This window comes from Canis aureus, chromosome 14 (genome assembly GCF_053574225.1).
Source record: "Canis aureus isolate CA01 chromosome 14, VMU_Caureus_v.1.0, whole genome shotgun sequence".
Taxonomy (NCBI): Eukaryota; Metazoa; Chordata; class Mammalia; order Carnivora; family Canidae; genus Canis; species Canis aureus.
Genome location: NC_135624.1, coordinates 47486038 through 47501035, shown reverse-complemented (window position 1 = coordinate 47501035; position 14998 = coordinate 47486038). Strand labels below are relative to the sequence as shown.

At 39.6% G+C, this 14998-nt stretch overlaps 1 protein-coding gene across 4 annotated transcripts in view; it reads left to right on the top strand.

Annotated features, from left to right (window-relative positions):
- The window catches only part of TEC (tec protein tyrosine kinase), a 132847-nt gene that overhangs the window by 49617 nt on the left and 68232 nt on the right, over positions 1–14998 (top strand). The gene's annotated exons all lie outside the window — the stretch shown is intronic.

Sequence of the window (14998 nt, the reverse complement as noted above, 5' to 3'; positions counted from 1 at the left end):
AGCTACCGCAAAGTACCTTTTATGGGAGAAGGAGAAGTGGCTTGCTGAAAGCCTAATCAGTGAGCATGTGGCATAGAGAGGGCAAGTTGTCACTCAGCTCCTTGCTTTTTAGTTGTTTTAGCCTCTGGTTTTACCACTAGAGGAGGCATGTGAATGTATAGTTGCCTCTGGCCAACCTTTTTTTTTCTCCTGACATCTTGGGAGTGCAGCATCTAGGACCACAAGTCCAGCCATGCTCCTCCCTACCACAAATATTCTTGGATTCCAGGGAATGACTGAGAATGTGTTGTCCTCGTTCACCACATGCTATTGTCTAGTTGGTTACAGCGGATTTTTGGTGATCCTATTCTTTGGTTTTATTTAATTCTGATTTTTTTTTTTTTTTAAACCTAAGAGTGCCTTCCTCAGAAAATGATTTGCTTTTTTGGTTGTTTGTTTTTTTGTTTGTTTGTTTGTTTTAACTCCCACTGATTTCTCTGTATTTATGTTCTCCTACTTCAGGGAGCATGGCATCTGCTTCTTTCTGGTTGTCCTGAAATTAATTTCTGCTGCGGCTTGTCATTCCAACTTGTGGAATTCTGTAGGTTCATATAATTATGAAACTTCCTAAATCCCTGAAATGCTGAAGACACAAACTTGGAAAAACTCTTTTAGTTGTAAAACTATTTTTGGTCTTAATTTATCCTAGTCACCGGGACTTTTTGGGTGTTTTTGCACGTATGTATGCAGAAATATTAATGTGTTTGTTTATGTGGGGCTATCCCAGTCCCCACTGGAAGTATATGTATATTGTATATGTGCTATAGTTCTTTTCTTTTTTTTTTCTTTTAAGATTTTATTTATTTATTTATTTGTGAGAGACACAGAGAGAGGCAGAGACACAGGCAGAGGGAGAAGCAGGCTCCCCAGGGGGATTCCTATGCGGGACTCGATCCCAGGACCTTGGGGTCACGTCCTGAGCTAAAGGCAGATGCTCAACCACTGAGCCACCCGGGTGCCCCTTTGTGCTATATTTCATTTATTAAATCTGAAAAATTCAGAGTTCCAAAAGGGTTTCATATAAGAACAGAAATAAAATTATTTTAAAATCTAGTTTAGATTTTCAGGGAAAATAATGTTTTTACTGTATGACAATTATTTGTTATAATTTGAATTTAATGTACCAAGTCTAAGAAAAGAATAGAAATATAACTATGGAAGTGGTAAAGCCTAATAGTTTCTTAACCAAAAAACCTCAGAAGCCAATATTACCTGCTTAGAAATATGGACTGATACGTTTGAGATGTTTCAATTGTTAGGTCACTTTGAAAATGGTAAATATATGAAATTAAAAGTGCCCTAATTGTTTTAGATTAAGTGGAATAAAGAGAACAGTGGAACCTTTTTTTATTTCAGAACCTGGCCCACTGTCTTGCCTGGGAGCAACCTTAGCCACTAAGAGAATCAGAAAGGACAGGAGGAGGAAGTTGTCACAATACCCCGCTTCTGACACCTAGCATCAGGATCCACCTCCTTTCTGACCTGATTAGCCCAGGGAGTCTAGTCCTGTTTTAACCCTTTCTCATCCCATGATCCTGCCTGGATTACTTTTTCTCAGGTCACTAATATATTTAGGACTTTCAGCTTGAAACGGGGTTGCAGATTTGTTTGCCTCTCACAGTTAAAAACAAATCATTGTCCATATTTTTTTTTTAAGAAGATTTTATTTTATTTATTCATGAGAGACAGAGAGAGAGGCAGAGACACAGGCAGAGGGAGAAGCAGGCTCCATGCAGGGAGCCTGACATGGGACTTGATCCCAGGTCTCCAGGATCATGCCCTAGGCCCAAGGCAGGCGCCAACCCACTGAGCCACCTGGGCTGCCCATCATTGTCCATATTAAAAAGGTAAGGGATTTTAAGATAAGTATTCAAATTTTTGTAAAGATAAAAGTCTGACAAAAGTGGGCTGAGTTCCTGCATGACAACTCTCTTGGCCTGGCTTCTGGGTAAGCCCCCTAGTGCTCCAGTGTTGTGTTTCTTCCCGGTTGCAGTTAATGTCTTCTCTTTCTTTCTTTCTCATTCATCCTCCATGGACGAATGTTCCAGTTTCCATCTTCCCAGCCCTAGAAGCTCTGACCCAAAAGGGGCTGTGATGTAGGTAACTCATGTAAGAATCATAGGTATTTGAAACATGTAAGACTAGAGGTAGATTAGAAAAACCATGGGAGGGGCACCTGGGGGGCTCAGTCGGTTAAGTGTCACCTTTGGCTCAGGTCATGATCTTGGAGTCCCTAGATTGAGCCCTGCAGCAGGCTCTCTGCTCAGCGAGGAGTTTGCTTCTCCCTCTCCCTCTGCCTGCTGCTCCCCCTGCTTGTGCGGTCTCTGTCAAATAAATAAAATCTTAACCTCCCCCCCAAAAAAAACCCCTGGGTGTCATTCAGAGGTGAGGATAAATAGCCCTAGAGATGTTTTAGTTGTTCATGGTTCTGTTTTTAAAAGAAAAATAGTGGTAGGCTCTTGATTGATCTAGTCACTATGATTCCTAGTGTCTTCGTGGCAATTAAGTGCCATTAATGCTTTATGAAAACTCTCAGTTAATCATAATGTGACTCAGACATCCATGCTCCCCTGGTTCTCTGAACCCAGCTCCTCCAACATGATGGCAACAAGCTTTTCTTCCTATTAAATATATTTTATTGTGCTTTTCAAAGTATGCTAAGGAATTCTGTGCTAAATGATGAGAAATTCAGCCAAGCTGTTTCTTCCAAGTCAGATATTGGCAAAGTTGTGTTTCTGCTGTGGGCTGTTCTTGGTTTTCTCTCCTTGCTCTTACTGCCCTCAATTAGCTCGTGTTTCTGCATTTTTTAATGAACCGATAAGAGATCTTCTTGGCATTAATGCTGTTTGATCTTACTCATAATACCCAGAGCTGTTATTATGAGTAAGTTTAGGGGTTTTGTAAGTGATCTTATTCTCTGGCCAGGGAACTAAATGACACATGGGTTAGACCCCCTGACATGGTAGGGGAACCTCCATGTGGAGTTGAGATGGAATTCAGGGAAGAGCAGGGCTGGAGCTTAATCAGGAAAAAGGTATATTAAACAATGGTAAAATAAACAAACAAACAATGGTGAGAAAACAAGGGGTGGAGAGATTTCTAGGTGTTGAGATTTGGAATAAAAAAATTCAAGTGGTGTGTAAATCAATTATCATTAGCTAAGAAATTGGGAACTTTTAATTTATTTTATTTTATTTTTTAATGATTTTATTTATTTATTCATGAGAGAGAGAGAGAGGCAGAGACACAGGCAGAAGGAGAAACAGGCTCTTTGAGGGGAGTCCAATGCAGGACTTGATCCCAGGACCCAGGATCACGACCTGAGCCAAAGGCAGACGCTCAACCATTGAGCCACCCAGGTGCCCCAGGAAATTTTTATAATTGGACTTTGGTACTACTAATTTCATTGGTTTGTTGTCTGTAATACTTCCCCAGTATGGAAATTGGCAAATAATTCATAAAGTTGAGGAGTAGGGAGGCTGGTTTTGTCAGGGAAAGGCTTGGGGATCCCTAATTCACCAGAACTCACAGTACTTGGCATATAGTTGTCGCTATGGCTAGAATTTGTGACTATGGGAGGAGATAGAGCTAAATTAGCAAATGAAAAAGGCACATGGGGCAAATCTATAGGAAACCAGGCACAGCCTCGCAAGAGTCTTTTCTCAGTGGAGTTGTCAAAGGGTGTGCAGAGATCTTCTGGCATTGAATTGTGACAATTATAAAATGTTGGCTACCAGGGAGACACATTAGAGACTCCGCATCCAAGGTTTTTGTTGGAGGCTGGTCACATAGGCACCCTGTCTCTATCATGTGCTGAAATTCTAGACTCCAGAAGGGAAATAGGTGTTCAGCATAAACCATATTATTTGTACAAGCAGCATAGGCACATTGAGCTCTTTTTATCAGTGCTGGGAGTAGTAGGACCCTCTCAAAGTCCAGGTTACCAGATGTCAGTCAAGGGCCAACTTGATAAGCAGGCCTTTCTCAGGTAGCAGTCTCTTAGGATCATTGTCTGCACATTAGTAGTAATAGTGACACAAATTATTGAGTATCACATATAGACCAGTTGCTAAGTACTTTATATACATTATTTCATTTATTCTCCAAAACAAGCATCTTATCAGTGCTCCCACTTAAAAAAAAAATGAATGCACCAAGGCTTAGAAAATTTAAAAACTTGTACAAGGTCATTCACTAGTGAATTGCAGGGATATGTTTTTAAAGTCTATCTTTGAAACAACCGTGATACTCTGGGGAAAATAAGAAAAAAAATCTATTAGGTTTCTCTGTAACACAGATAAGCTTTATTTTAAAGCTTTTGAGAATTTTTAAAAAAGATTTATTTGTTTGTTTAGAGTGAGTGGGACGAGGGATAGAGGGAGAGGGAAAGCGAGAATCTCAAACAGACTCCACACTGAGTGCGGAGCCTGATGTGAGGCTTGATCTTATGACTGAGATCATGACCTGAGCTGAAATCAAGAGTCAGATACTTAACCGACTGAGCCACCCAGGTGCCCTGAGAATATTTTTATTTACTACTTTTGGTTATAATTTTAAAAAAAACTTCTTTTTGGTTGAAGAAAATCACTGCTAGGCAAGGTTTTTGTCCTGGCTCTGCCACTATCTAATTGGACTTTATAAACAATATTCTTCAACCCATATATCTCTTTACACTCTCAACTCCTCCTTTGTCATTTCTATTTCAACACAACACACATCTGATCTTTAACCTACTGCCATGAATTCACCCTCCTTTAGCTACAACCTTATAGCCATTCCCAACTCCATTCTCTTGTTGGATTACTTCCCTATTTGATTCTCCTCTTGGACCTTAATATTTTATTTATGCAGCCATCATTGGGATTTTTAAAACCTGTAGCTTTTCATCTCCTAGATTCAAGTAAAAACTCCTTAGCTTGGAGAACAGAGTACTTGATACCAGTTTTCCATGTCTTCCCTCTTTCCATTCTCCACCTCCTATTGTGTCTTCTACCTACAGTTTCTCTTTCTCAATATACCTTTGTTAATATTTTTCAGTGTACTTGGAGTGATGTATTTCTGTACCAGCCTGTGAGGATCCATCTGTCCATCCCATTATCTATTTTATCCATCAGAAATGTGTTGAGTGCCTAGCAAATACTCATCTTTTCTGACTCACCTCAGTGCCTATCTTCTCTGAAGCCTTTCCTGTATCCCTCTCACCAAAGGGGGAATCCCTTCTGCCCACCTCAGCTCTCTGCACCCTGTGTGTACATACTTTTGTTGTTGGCATCTTGGTTACCTGACTTTATTTACATATCTGTGTCTCCCATTGGACTTGAAGCTCTTTGAGGGCAGGGCTAGTAGCTTTTCCATCTTTGTATTTCTGAGAGTCTAGTGTAGAGCTGACTACTAAGTACATGATGGATGGCTGGATGGATCAAAGGAGGAATGGGCAAGCCTCATCCTTTAGAAGCAGGCAGGACAGGTTTATCTTAAACATACGTCATGATCAACCAGAAAGGTTGTCACACTGCTCATATGTAGAAGAGACAGGATTTGAGGCTCTCCTATAATGCACAGGTGCTTCCCGTGCTTTATTCACGTACCCTTTGTAATGAGATTATTGGAATTTTAATCTTTTACACAGGTTAACTGTTAGGATGGTAGAGGCAATGAGTTATATAATTACAATGACACACGTTCCTTGAATACCCTGGTCAGCCGCCCATATTTCTGTCTTTTGGGTCATATAGGGTTGTTCTCTTGACCAAGCCTGGGAACCTGGAGACTCTTAGTGATATAGAGATAAGAGCCTATTAAGGTTCTGAGATGATGTGATGTTTCCTTTTTAGTTATTTATTATCTTAAGCGAGGTAGACCTCCCAGTGGGAAGCATAGCGTTACAGGGCCCTTCTAATAACTATCTGAACATGTATGACTTCTAGCATTTCTTTAGGATTCTGGGGAGTGGGTGTGGAGTGGGGAAAATCATTTCTTTTACAGGTCAATTGGAAGCATTTGCATCAGACTTAGAGGTTACTAGGTAGTTCAACCAGCTTGTAAAAAATGGGATAGCTCTAAATACTCCACAGACAATATAATAGTGTACTAGGGTTTTTTTTTTTTTTTTTTTTTTTTTTTTTTGGCTTTGGAAATTCTCAGCCATGTTATCCCATGAAAACTCATTTTCTTATTGGCAGTTGAGCTTCCTTGTTTCTGAAATTAGGTCGTAGCAGTTCCATGTCTTGTGTCTCAGTTTCCTTTCTTGTGTCTCTTCTCCTACTTCTCGGTTGTATCTGTTTTATATTCTACTGACTTGGATCTGAGTTTCCTCATCATTAGTCACGTTAAAGGGGGAAGATGCAGGTCTGAAGTCCTTTACCTCCTTAATTTGCCAAATTAATCTATTTTTATGTCATAAGTTACTATTTTTTTCTCTAGGAAGTGGAAACTTATATAATACTTTTTTTTAAGATTTCATTTATTTATTAATGAGAGACAGAGAGAGAGAGAGAGAGAGGCAGAGACACAGGCAGAGGGAGAAGCAGGCTCCTCTCAGGGAGACCAACGCAGGACTCGATCCCATAACTCCGGGATCACGCCCTGAGCCGACGGCAAATGCTCAACCGCTGAGCCACCCACGCATCCTGAAACTTATTTAAGACAGAAGAGGGGGAAAATGCCACTCGTGAAATTGTTTGGGTAACTTTTTATTTTGCTGTAGTTTCAACTTAAAGAAAAATTGGAAGAATAGTGCAAGGAATTCTCAAGTATCCTTTACTGAGATTCATGAATCTCAGTTGCCCCATTTGCTCTCTCGTTCCCTTGGTCTCTTTCTCTTTGTGTGTTGTTTTCTGAACCATTTGAGAGAAAGTTGTAGACATTGCCCCTTTTACCACTGAAAGGGTCTTTGTGTTTTGTCTAGGAACACAGCCATTCTTTTTTATAACCGCAGTATGATGATCAAAGTCAAGACTTTTAACACTGATATAACACTTTGATCAAATCCAGAGTCTGTGGTCAAATTTCCTTCATCATGCCACTAATGACTTCATAGCTATTTCTCAACCTCCTCCCCTTGCCAAGTTCAAGATCCAATCCCAGTTTACATATTGCATTTTGTTGGTCAAGACAAAGTTTTTAAATGTCCGTGGTGCAAGGAGAAGAGTTGTATAGAAGAAATGCTGTTTTTTGGTTACATACTATGGAATGCCAGCTATCTTACAAATACTCAGTGATTATGTGTGAGCGTCCATAAACATGAAATCAGGTTTTTTGTGTGTGAACGTCCATAAACATGAAATCAGATCTAAACACCGTTATAGTCTGTTCTTCTCTCATTCTCATGGTCATCATTAGGAGATGAAGATCCCCCTCCTGACAAAGAGATTATTTTAGCCTGGTCCATTAGGTTGAGTAAAAATGACTTATTCTTGTTTCCATATGTTCCTCCCACCTTCAGTTTTAAGTTTTTATTCCACCATCTTAAAACAGTTGTTAGGCACATAAGGCATATTATGAAGGACCGTATAGTATTAATAATTATTAGTCAATGAAGTAGGAGTTTAATCAGAGGTTTGGTGCTTGTGCTACTTAAAAGTAGAAATAATAAAAATAGTTCACATTTTGCAAAACATTCTTGGATCTGGCTATCCTCACCGTATTTTATTCATTGATTATTTGAGACAGAGTATAAGGAAAATCAGTATTTTTGTTCAGATAGGCTATTACCTAGTTTATTTTATTCGTAAGACTTAGCTCTCAGCGGAGTGCCTGAGGGGCACAGTTGGTTAAGTGTCCAACTCTTGGTTTTGTCTCAGGTTATGATCTTGGGGTCGTGGGATCAAGCTCCGCATCTGGTTCTGCGCTCAGTGTGGCGTCTACTGGAGATTCTCTACGTCTCTCCCTGTCCCTCTCCGACATGCGCGCGTGTGCACACACTCTCACTCTCTCTCTTTAAAATAAATAAATAAATCTTTCAAGAAAGACTTAGCTCTCAGCATTTTTTAGTGATATCAAAAAATCAGATTTCCCTCAAAGTTTTATTTAGCGACTTTCCCACTGAATGTATTCAAAAGACTTGTGCCATAGGCACTGAAGGCAGTTGGGAAAAGACCAAGTCCCAGAATGTTTGGAAATGGCATCACTGTTGAAATAAACATAGTGTTTCTTCTCACCTCTGGTTTCCCACCTGCCTATCTTGAAAGAAACTTCTCTTCATTGGAAGTGTGTCAAACTTGTTGCAGTTTTTGAAAAAAACAAAACAAAACAAAACTATATTTGACATCATGAATTTTGTAACATATGAGTTTTATTTTTTCCCTGTTGCATCATGAACTACTGGGCTGGGGATTCTTAGAAGTCTTTGAAGCTACTTCTGTAATTAGTAGTTTCTAGTGTTTGTTGATGAAGATAAGTATGATGGCACTTATCCTGAGGGACAAAGAAGAGGCCAAATAAATTATATGTGTGGAGGAAGCTGAAGGTGGATTATTAAATTATATTATTAAATTATTAAATTATATGTGTGGAGGTGGCAGAAATGTAGATTTTAGGGGGTGGCGGAGGTTGGGGAAGGGTTGGAGGCCTCTACTTGGCCAAGGGTTGGAGTATGAGCAATGTTGGCCAGGGAGTGCCTATTCCATGCAGGGGGAGCAGCATGTGCAAAGGCCATGGGGTAGAAGGGGATTTGGTATGTTTGTGGAACTGCTCTGTTCTAGAACTATATAGATTTCTGTAACAGTTGCCCATACAAGGGGATAGTTGGTTTGTTAGTAATAATTATATAATTTTAGAGCTTGAAGGTATTTTAAAGAATGACCCTCAAATTTTTCACTTGTGAGAACTGAGGTTAAGGAAGTGATCTGCTCGAGTTCACCCAGTAAGCTGATTGCTAAGCCTGGACCAAGACCCGGATCTGAATGTTCCTGAGTTAGCCTCTGATTGTACTGCCTTAGTTCGGGAAGGGATGTGTTTGGGTTGCCCAAGTAGGTGAGAGCACTTACACAGATGGTAAAATATGGTCATTCACAGACTAGACACTATCCAGTGATTCTTCAGGTACCTTTGCTTAAAAATACTGATCACTTCTCTGCCTTTGCAGAGAAAGAGCAAAGGCTCTTGCTGCACGTAATAGTTTTCTTCCCTGTAACTGTAGTACCACCCCCATCAGTCGAAAGTGTCTTGCCCTTTTAAAATTATTGTTAAATTTCTTTATATTTTTATTATTATAGCCTTTTCCCCCCTCATGAACTACATAATAATCTTTTTTTTTTTTTCATAATAATCTTCTCAAGGGCAAAGGTTGTTGCCTCATAATTGAAACATATCACACAATGCCTTGTACCCATCGGGGTCTCAAAAAAGTCTTTGTTGGCAATAATTATGATGGTGGTGGTCCGTTAGTGTTCTGAGGAGCAAAGAGATCTTTAGAGACGTTGTGATAGTTATTTCTCATGCAATTTTGTTGTTGTTGTTTTAGTTAGGAGATGCATTATTTAAGTGTAGAAACAAAACTTGTTTCTTATTTTGGTATTTATTAGTGTTATCCTCTCCCCCAAATGGAAATGTGGACATTATTTTAAACAACCAGAGTCTCAACTGTCAGAAGAAATCACCCAGCAATTTAAGAAAGTGAAACTGCTTGTTGAGTTGTTTCTGGGCTGTTCAGGGCATGCTAAGTCTTAGCCATTGGTCGATGCTGGTCAGGTGCCTGTAGAGGATTATCTGCAGAAGGGAGCTTAGAAACACCTGTGTGTTTTTTTTTTTTTTGTTTTTTTTCACCTGTGTTATTCAGCAATTAATTCTGACTAATAGGAGAACTCCTGCCATTGTTGGCATTTAGGTTTTGTGAATACAGTGTTCTTCTCAGATAAAATATTGAAGTTTGATAATTGCTACTTGAGATAGTTAAAAACATTAATATTGTCTTATTACTAAAGCCATTTACTTTAAAAATTTTTAATCATAGAGAATTGTCTATAATGCTTACATGATTCCACACTACTAAACACCTAAAAGGAAAAATTGTACCGAATGTAGGTGCTTGCTAAATAAAATTAAATGTGTAAGTAAGAGACTTAAATCTCTCAAGATTTTAATAGATTAAAAATTATCCCCTCCCCCTCATTATCCTAGTTGTATGAGAAAATGTTTTTCCATTCTATCTTGATTCCACATAACCACATAGGTACAGCTGTGCCTTAATTTTATTTGCCACAAAAAAGGAACATGAATGGGTATAATTCCTGGCTCATGAGATTGTAATGTGAATTTTTCTTATTTTAGTTTATCTATTTTTTATTTTTATTTTTTTAAAGATTTTTTTTATTCATTTATGAAAGAGAGAGAGAGAGAGAGAGAGGCAGAGACACAGGCAAAGAGAGAAGCAGACTCCACGCTGGGAGCCCGATGTGGGACTCGATCTCGGGTCTCTAGGATCACGCCCTGGGCCAAAGGCAGGCGCTCAACTGCTGAGCCACCCCGGGATCCCCTGAATTTTTCTTATTTTAGAGGGATATGTAAGTTACATATATAATTGTATATTTATAAATTATATATAGAATTGTGTACTTATAAGTTACAGAACTTATATATCAAAGAATTATATATTTATTAAATATATTTATTTAAATATATATTAATATGTTTTTTATTTGTATATTTTGTGGCAGAAGAGAGGCCATAAGTCCATACACTTTTGTTTGTTATGTGGGACTCACCTCATTTGTTTTAGTTTATTCGTTAGTGGTACAACAAAGATTTACTATGTATAGTATGCTAGGGACTGGGGAATTAAAAGATGCACGATTCTGGCTTTGTTAAGCTTACAGTCTGGGTAAGAGATAGCTCTACTTTTATAGGCTCATAATGACTGACTTTTTTGTTTTTAAAGATTTTATTTATTTATTTATGAGAGACACAGAAAGAGGCAGAGACATAGGCAGAGGGAGAAGCAGGCTCTGTGGGGAGCCTGATGCGGGACTCGATCCCGGGACCTCAGGATCATGACCTGAGCCTAAGGCAGGCGCTCAACCGCTGAGCCCCCCCGGTGCCCCCTGACCAACTTTCTTATGCTGTATCTGCTCTACTTTGGAGCTGGAGTTCTCATCCTTCTGCTCCACCTATTGTTTGCCTTGGCCTATGACTTTTCACTTCACTTGCCCTTGGGTTTCCAGGTGTAAATGGAGTAGTTACACATACAGGATTTCAGGGTTTCCTTCTGTTTTTCCATTTTTCTGTAGATTTCACAAAAGTACAAGGGTTTTGCATGCATGCTTGCAATGCTGTGTTCTCTGTAGCCTCCCCATTAAGTGTATCTGTAGATAACCAACCCATTTACCCACCACTTATTTTACAAGTGAAGAAACTGGGGGACAAAGTCAGGTCGCCTTCTCTGAATCGACATCCCACTTGAGTAGGTGAACCAACATGTCTTATCTTTCTGGCTAATGTGCTATCTGTTAAACCACATTGTGCTACTGACCGCAAAGGGGGACTTCCTTAAACATAACTCCACTGACCACCTGTATACATAGTTTCCTTCCTCCTTCCCTGCTTTGGCTTTATGTATCAGCCCTTGAAAAGGGAGTTCTTTTAATATTGTTGGTTTGTGTTTCTTCTTTCGTCACTGTTCCACTGTGAGGTGGTGGGAGTCTATGCAGGCAAGTAAATTGGAGTTTGTGGAAGAGAAGGAAGAAAATATTTCTGGGAATGGTTATATGAAAGAAGTTGAAAAGGGTTATACTTAGGGGCACCTGGGTGGTTCACTGGGTAAGCATCTGCCTTTGGCTCAGGGCATGATCCCAGGGTCCTGGGATCGAGTCCCACATCGGGTTCCCCGCGGGGAGCCTGCTTCTCCCTCTGCCTGTGTCTCTGCCTCTGTATCTCTCATGAATAAATAAATGAAATTTTTTTTAAAAAAAGGGTTATACTCAGATGGTAACTCTTAAGAACTTTAAAGTGGATTTGGTTAAATAGTTCATTGCAGAAATACTTAAAGCTGTTCTTCAAGTAACTCAATTCAGTATGAATGTATTCACGTTCATAGTCAACCCTAACAGGAGAGAACAGTGTCACCACTGAGAAGGACCTTCTCTAAATCTTCTATAATAGATTATTAAGTTTAACATTTTTTTACAAGAGTAAGCAGATTTTGGGGTTAGTTCAGTCCTGACTAGGATTGATTATAGTACATCATCAAAATAAATGGTAGAGGGCAGCCCCTGTGGCGCAGCGGTTTAGCGCTACCTGCCACCTGGGGTGTGATCCTGGAGACCAGGGATCGAGTCCCACATCAGGCTCCCTGCATGGAGCCTGCTTCTCCCTCTGCCTGTGTCTCTGCCTCTCTCTCTCTGAATAAATAAATCTAAAAAAAAAAAAAAAAAATGGTAGAGATTTGAATTTTTTTGGAAAAAGAATGAGTAGCTTTATGCTAAAGGTCAAATATGTAATTCAGAATTTCTTTTTAACAGGGTCATTATTTTCACATGTCACATTTAATCACTTTCTAAGGATAGAGGTTGTGACTGAAATATCTACAGGAAACAAAACCAACATCCAGTGGATGAAATAGTATATTTCCTGAGGTTCTGGAATCAGCTGCTGTCAGCAGTTTTCTGTTCCCTCTTAATAATAGGGAACTTCAGTAGTGGTCTGCAGCCCATTTCCAAGTTAACAAGAATTTCTTTGTGTTTGCAAGTGAGAGATTATTACCATGGACTTTGGAGCCAGATTACCTGGATTGAAATCCTAAATTTCTTACTTTTGAGCTTGTATAATTGGACAAGTTACTTAAGGTCAATGCCTCACTTTTCTCATCTTCAAACTGGGGAGAAAGTAGTACCCCACCCCAGGTTTTGATGAGTGAATGGGTCACTACAAGTGAAATGGTCAGGACAGCTCCTGGCATACAGCAAGTGCCATATAATCACCTGCAGTTGCTGTAATAGCTATACACACAAGGCAGGTTGCCCGGTCACTCGCTTTTGTCCTTTTTTGGAATGCATTTCAGGGTTTTTGTTCTTGAATCTGACTTTTCCCAGATCCAGACATTTTTGCAATAAGTATAGCTGTGCCATTCTCCTGGTGTTGCAGGGGGTCCACTCTTCCCATTGATCTCAGTTGCATTTTGGGGCTGGGGTAACTGGTGGAAATGCATACGCAGAGCAGGGCTACTTCACGTTCCAGGCATCTCGGGGCCTGTGTTGGTAGGACTCTCATCGGGGACCGTCTGCTCTGAATGTTTTCCCCTGGGTGTGTGTGTTGGTGGAGCACGTGACAGCGTAGTGCTCGTGAGAGACGTACTGTTCCTTCAGTCTGACATTTTCATATACCGCAGGTGGATCTACTATGAAGTTAGAGAAAAGCAAGCCTTAGAGGCTTAATTCCAGAACCCTTTTTCAGGGTCCTGGAAAGATCCTAGCAATTTTCTACTCATAATTTTGCACTTGAAAAAAAGAGAGCCTTCTACTTAACCTGTATAAGCATCAGGCCACTCGAAATCTGGATCTAAATCGAACTTCAATAAAAAAAATTTTTTTTAAATAACAAACCCTGGATCTGTTTCTGCAGAGCATAGAAGGCTTTATTTGCTCTAATATCTGACCGTGTCTACAAATTCTGTCAGTTAAATACCTGCAGGCATCTCTGCTGTACGATCACTAAGGAATTAAGCACATTTCTAATTAGCTTATGTTCTTAAAAGTCTTCCTTTCAAGAGCAGAGTGATATATGTCCACCTCTCTTACATTTATTTCTCTTTAATATTTTCAGAGTTGTTTTTATAAAGTACCGTACTTTTCTTGTTAAATGAATTCCTGAGTGTTTATGGTTATAGGTCTTCATAGAATGTTTGAATTAGGTATTGTGAACATATAATCAAGCTCTGGATCTTTATAAATCTATTGTGTAATTAACCAGTATACTGTGCTATTTCTAAATATGACATAGAGGCACAATTTTCTATTGCCAATTTTGCTATAAAAGGGTTATTTTCTGGGGCACCTGGGTGGCTTAGCGGTTGAGCATCTGCCTTCAGCTCAGGTCCTGACCCCGGGGTCCTGGGATCGAGTTCCACATCGGGCTCCCTGCAAGGACCCTGCTTCTCTCTCTGCCTGTGTCTCTGCCTCTCTCTGTGTGTCTCTCATGAATAAATAAATAAAATCTTTTGAAAAGAAAAGGGTTATTTTCTGTTACATTTAATCCAAATAATGAGAAGAAAACAGTTTTTAAAAAGTTAACAAAAATGAAAGCATCTTAAATTCCAAGTACAAATATTCAAAAGGGTGGGTGGGATTAAATATTTCTTTGCTGAGCAAGCTATAAATGGTGTATGCTGGAGGGAAAGATTGATGGGGGATGGTGGAAGAATGTACATAACCGATATCTGCAAATTTTCTGAATCGACTGAAATATAAAATGTAAAGGCAGAGAAATCTAGATTTGTAATTCATAATCACTACCAATTAGTGGGGTAATAAGATTCAAACCTGGGCCATTTCCCCAGACACCTCTACCCTAATTTTCTAGCTAAAAACAACAACCACAACAGCAAAACTTCTTACTTGAAAAAATTAATTTAACAAAAATATTTTAAATGCCTCTTTTGCGACAGGTACTGCTCTAGGCTGTGAGACCACAAAGGAGTAGATAAGACATATGTCCTGTTCTCCTGGACTTAAATTTTAGAGGAGAAAGGTAGCACAAAAGAAGCCAATAAATATCTCCTGCCGTGATGTAAAGCAAAGCGGATAGGAGAGGTGGAGCCTTGCATGCATGTGTGTTTTTTTGTTTTTTTTGTTTTTGTTTTTGTAGGTGATGGTGGGAGGAATGGAGATCTTAAAAAGAGCAAGGCAGGCCACATGGAAGCCCAGGGGGAGGGGAAGCCAGGAATGCAAGACCTCAAGAGGGTCAGCAGGTGCTTCCTTGCTCAAGGAACTGCAGAGAGCCTGAAGTGGAACAGGGGTGGGGTGGGATG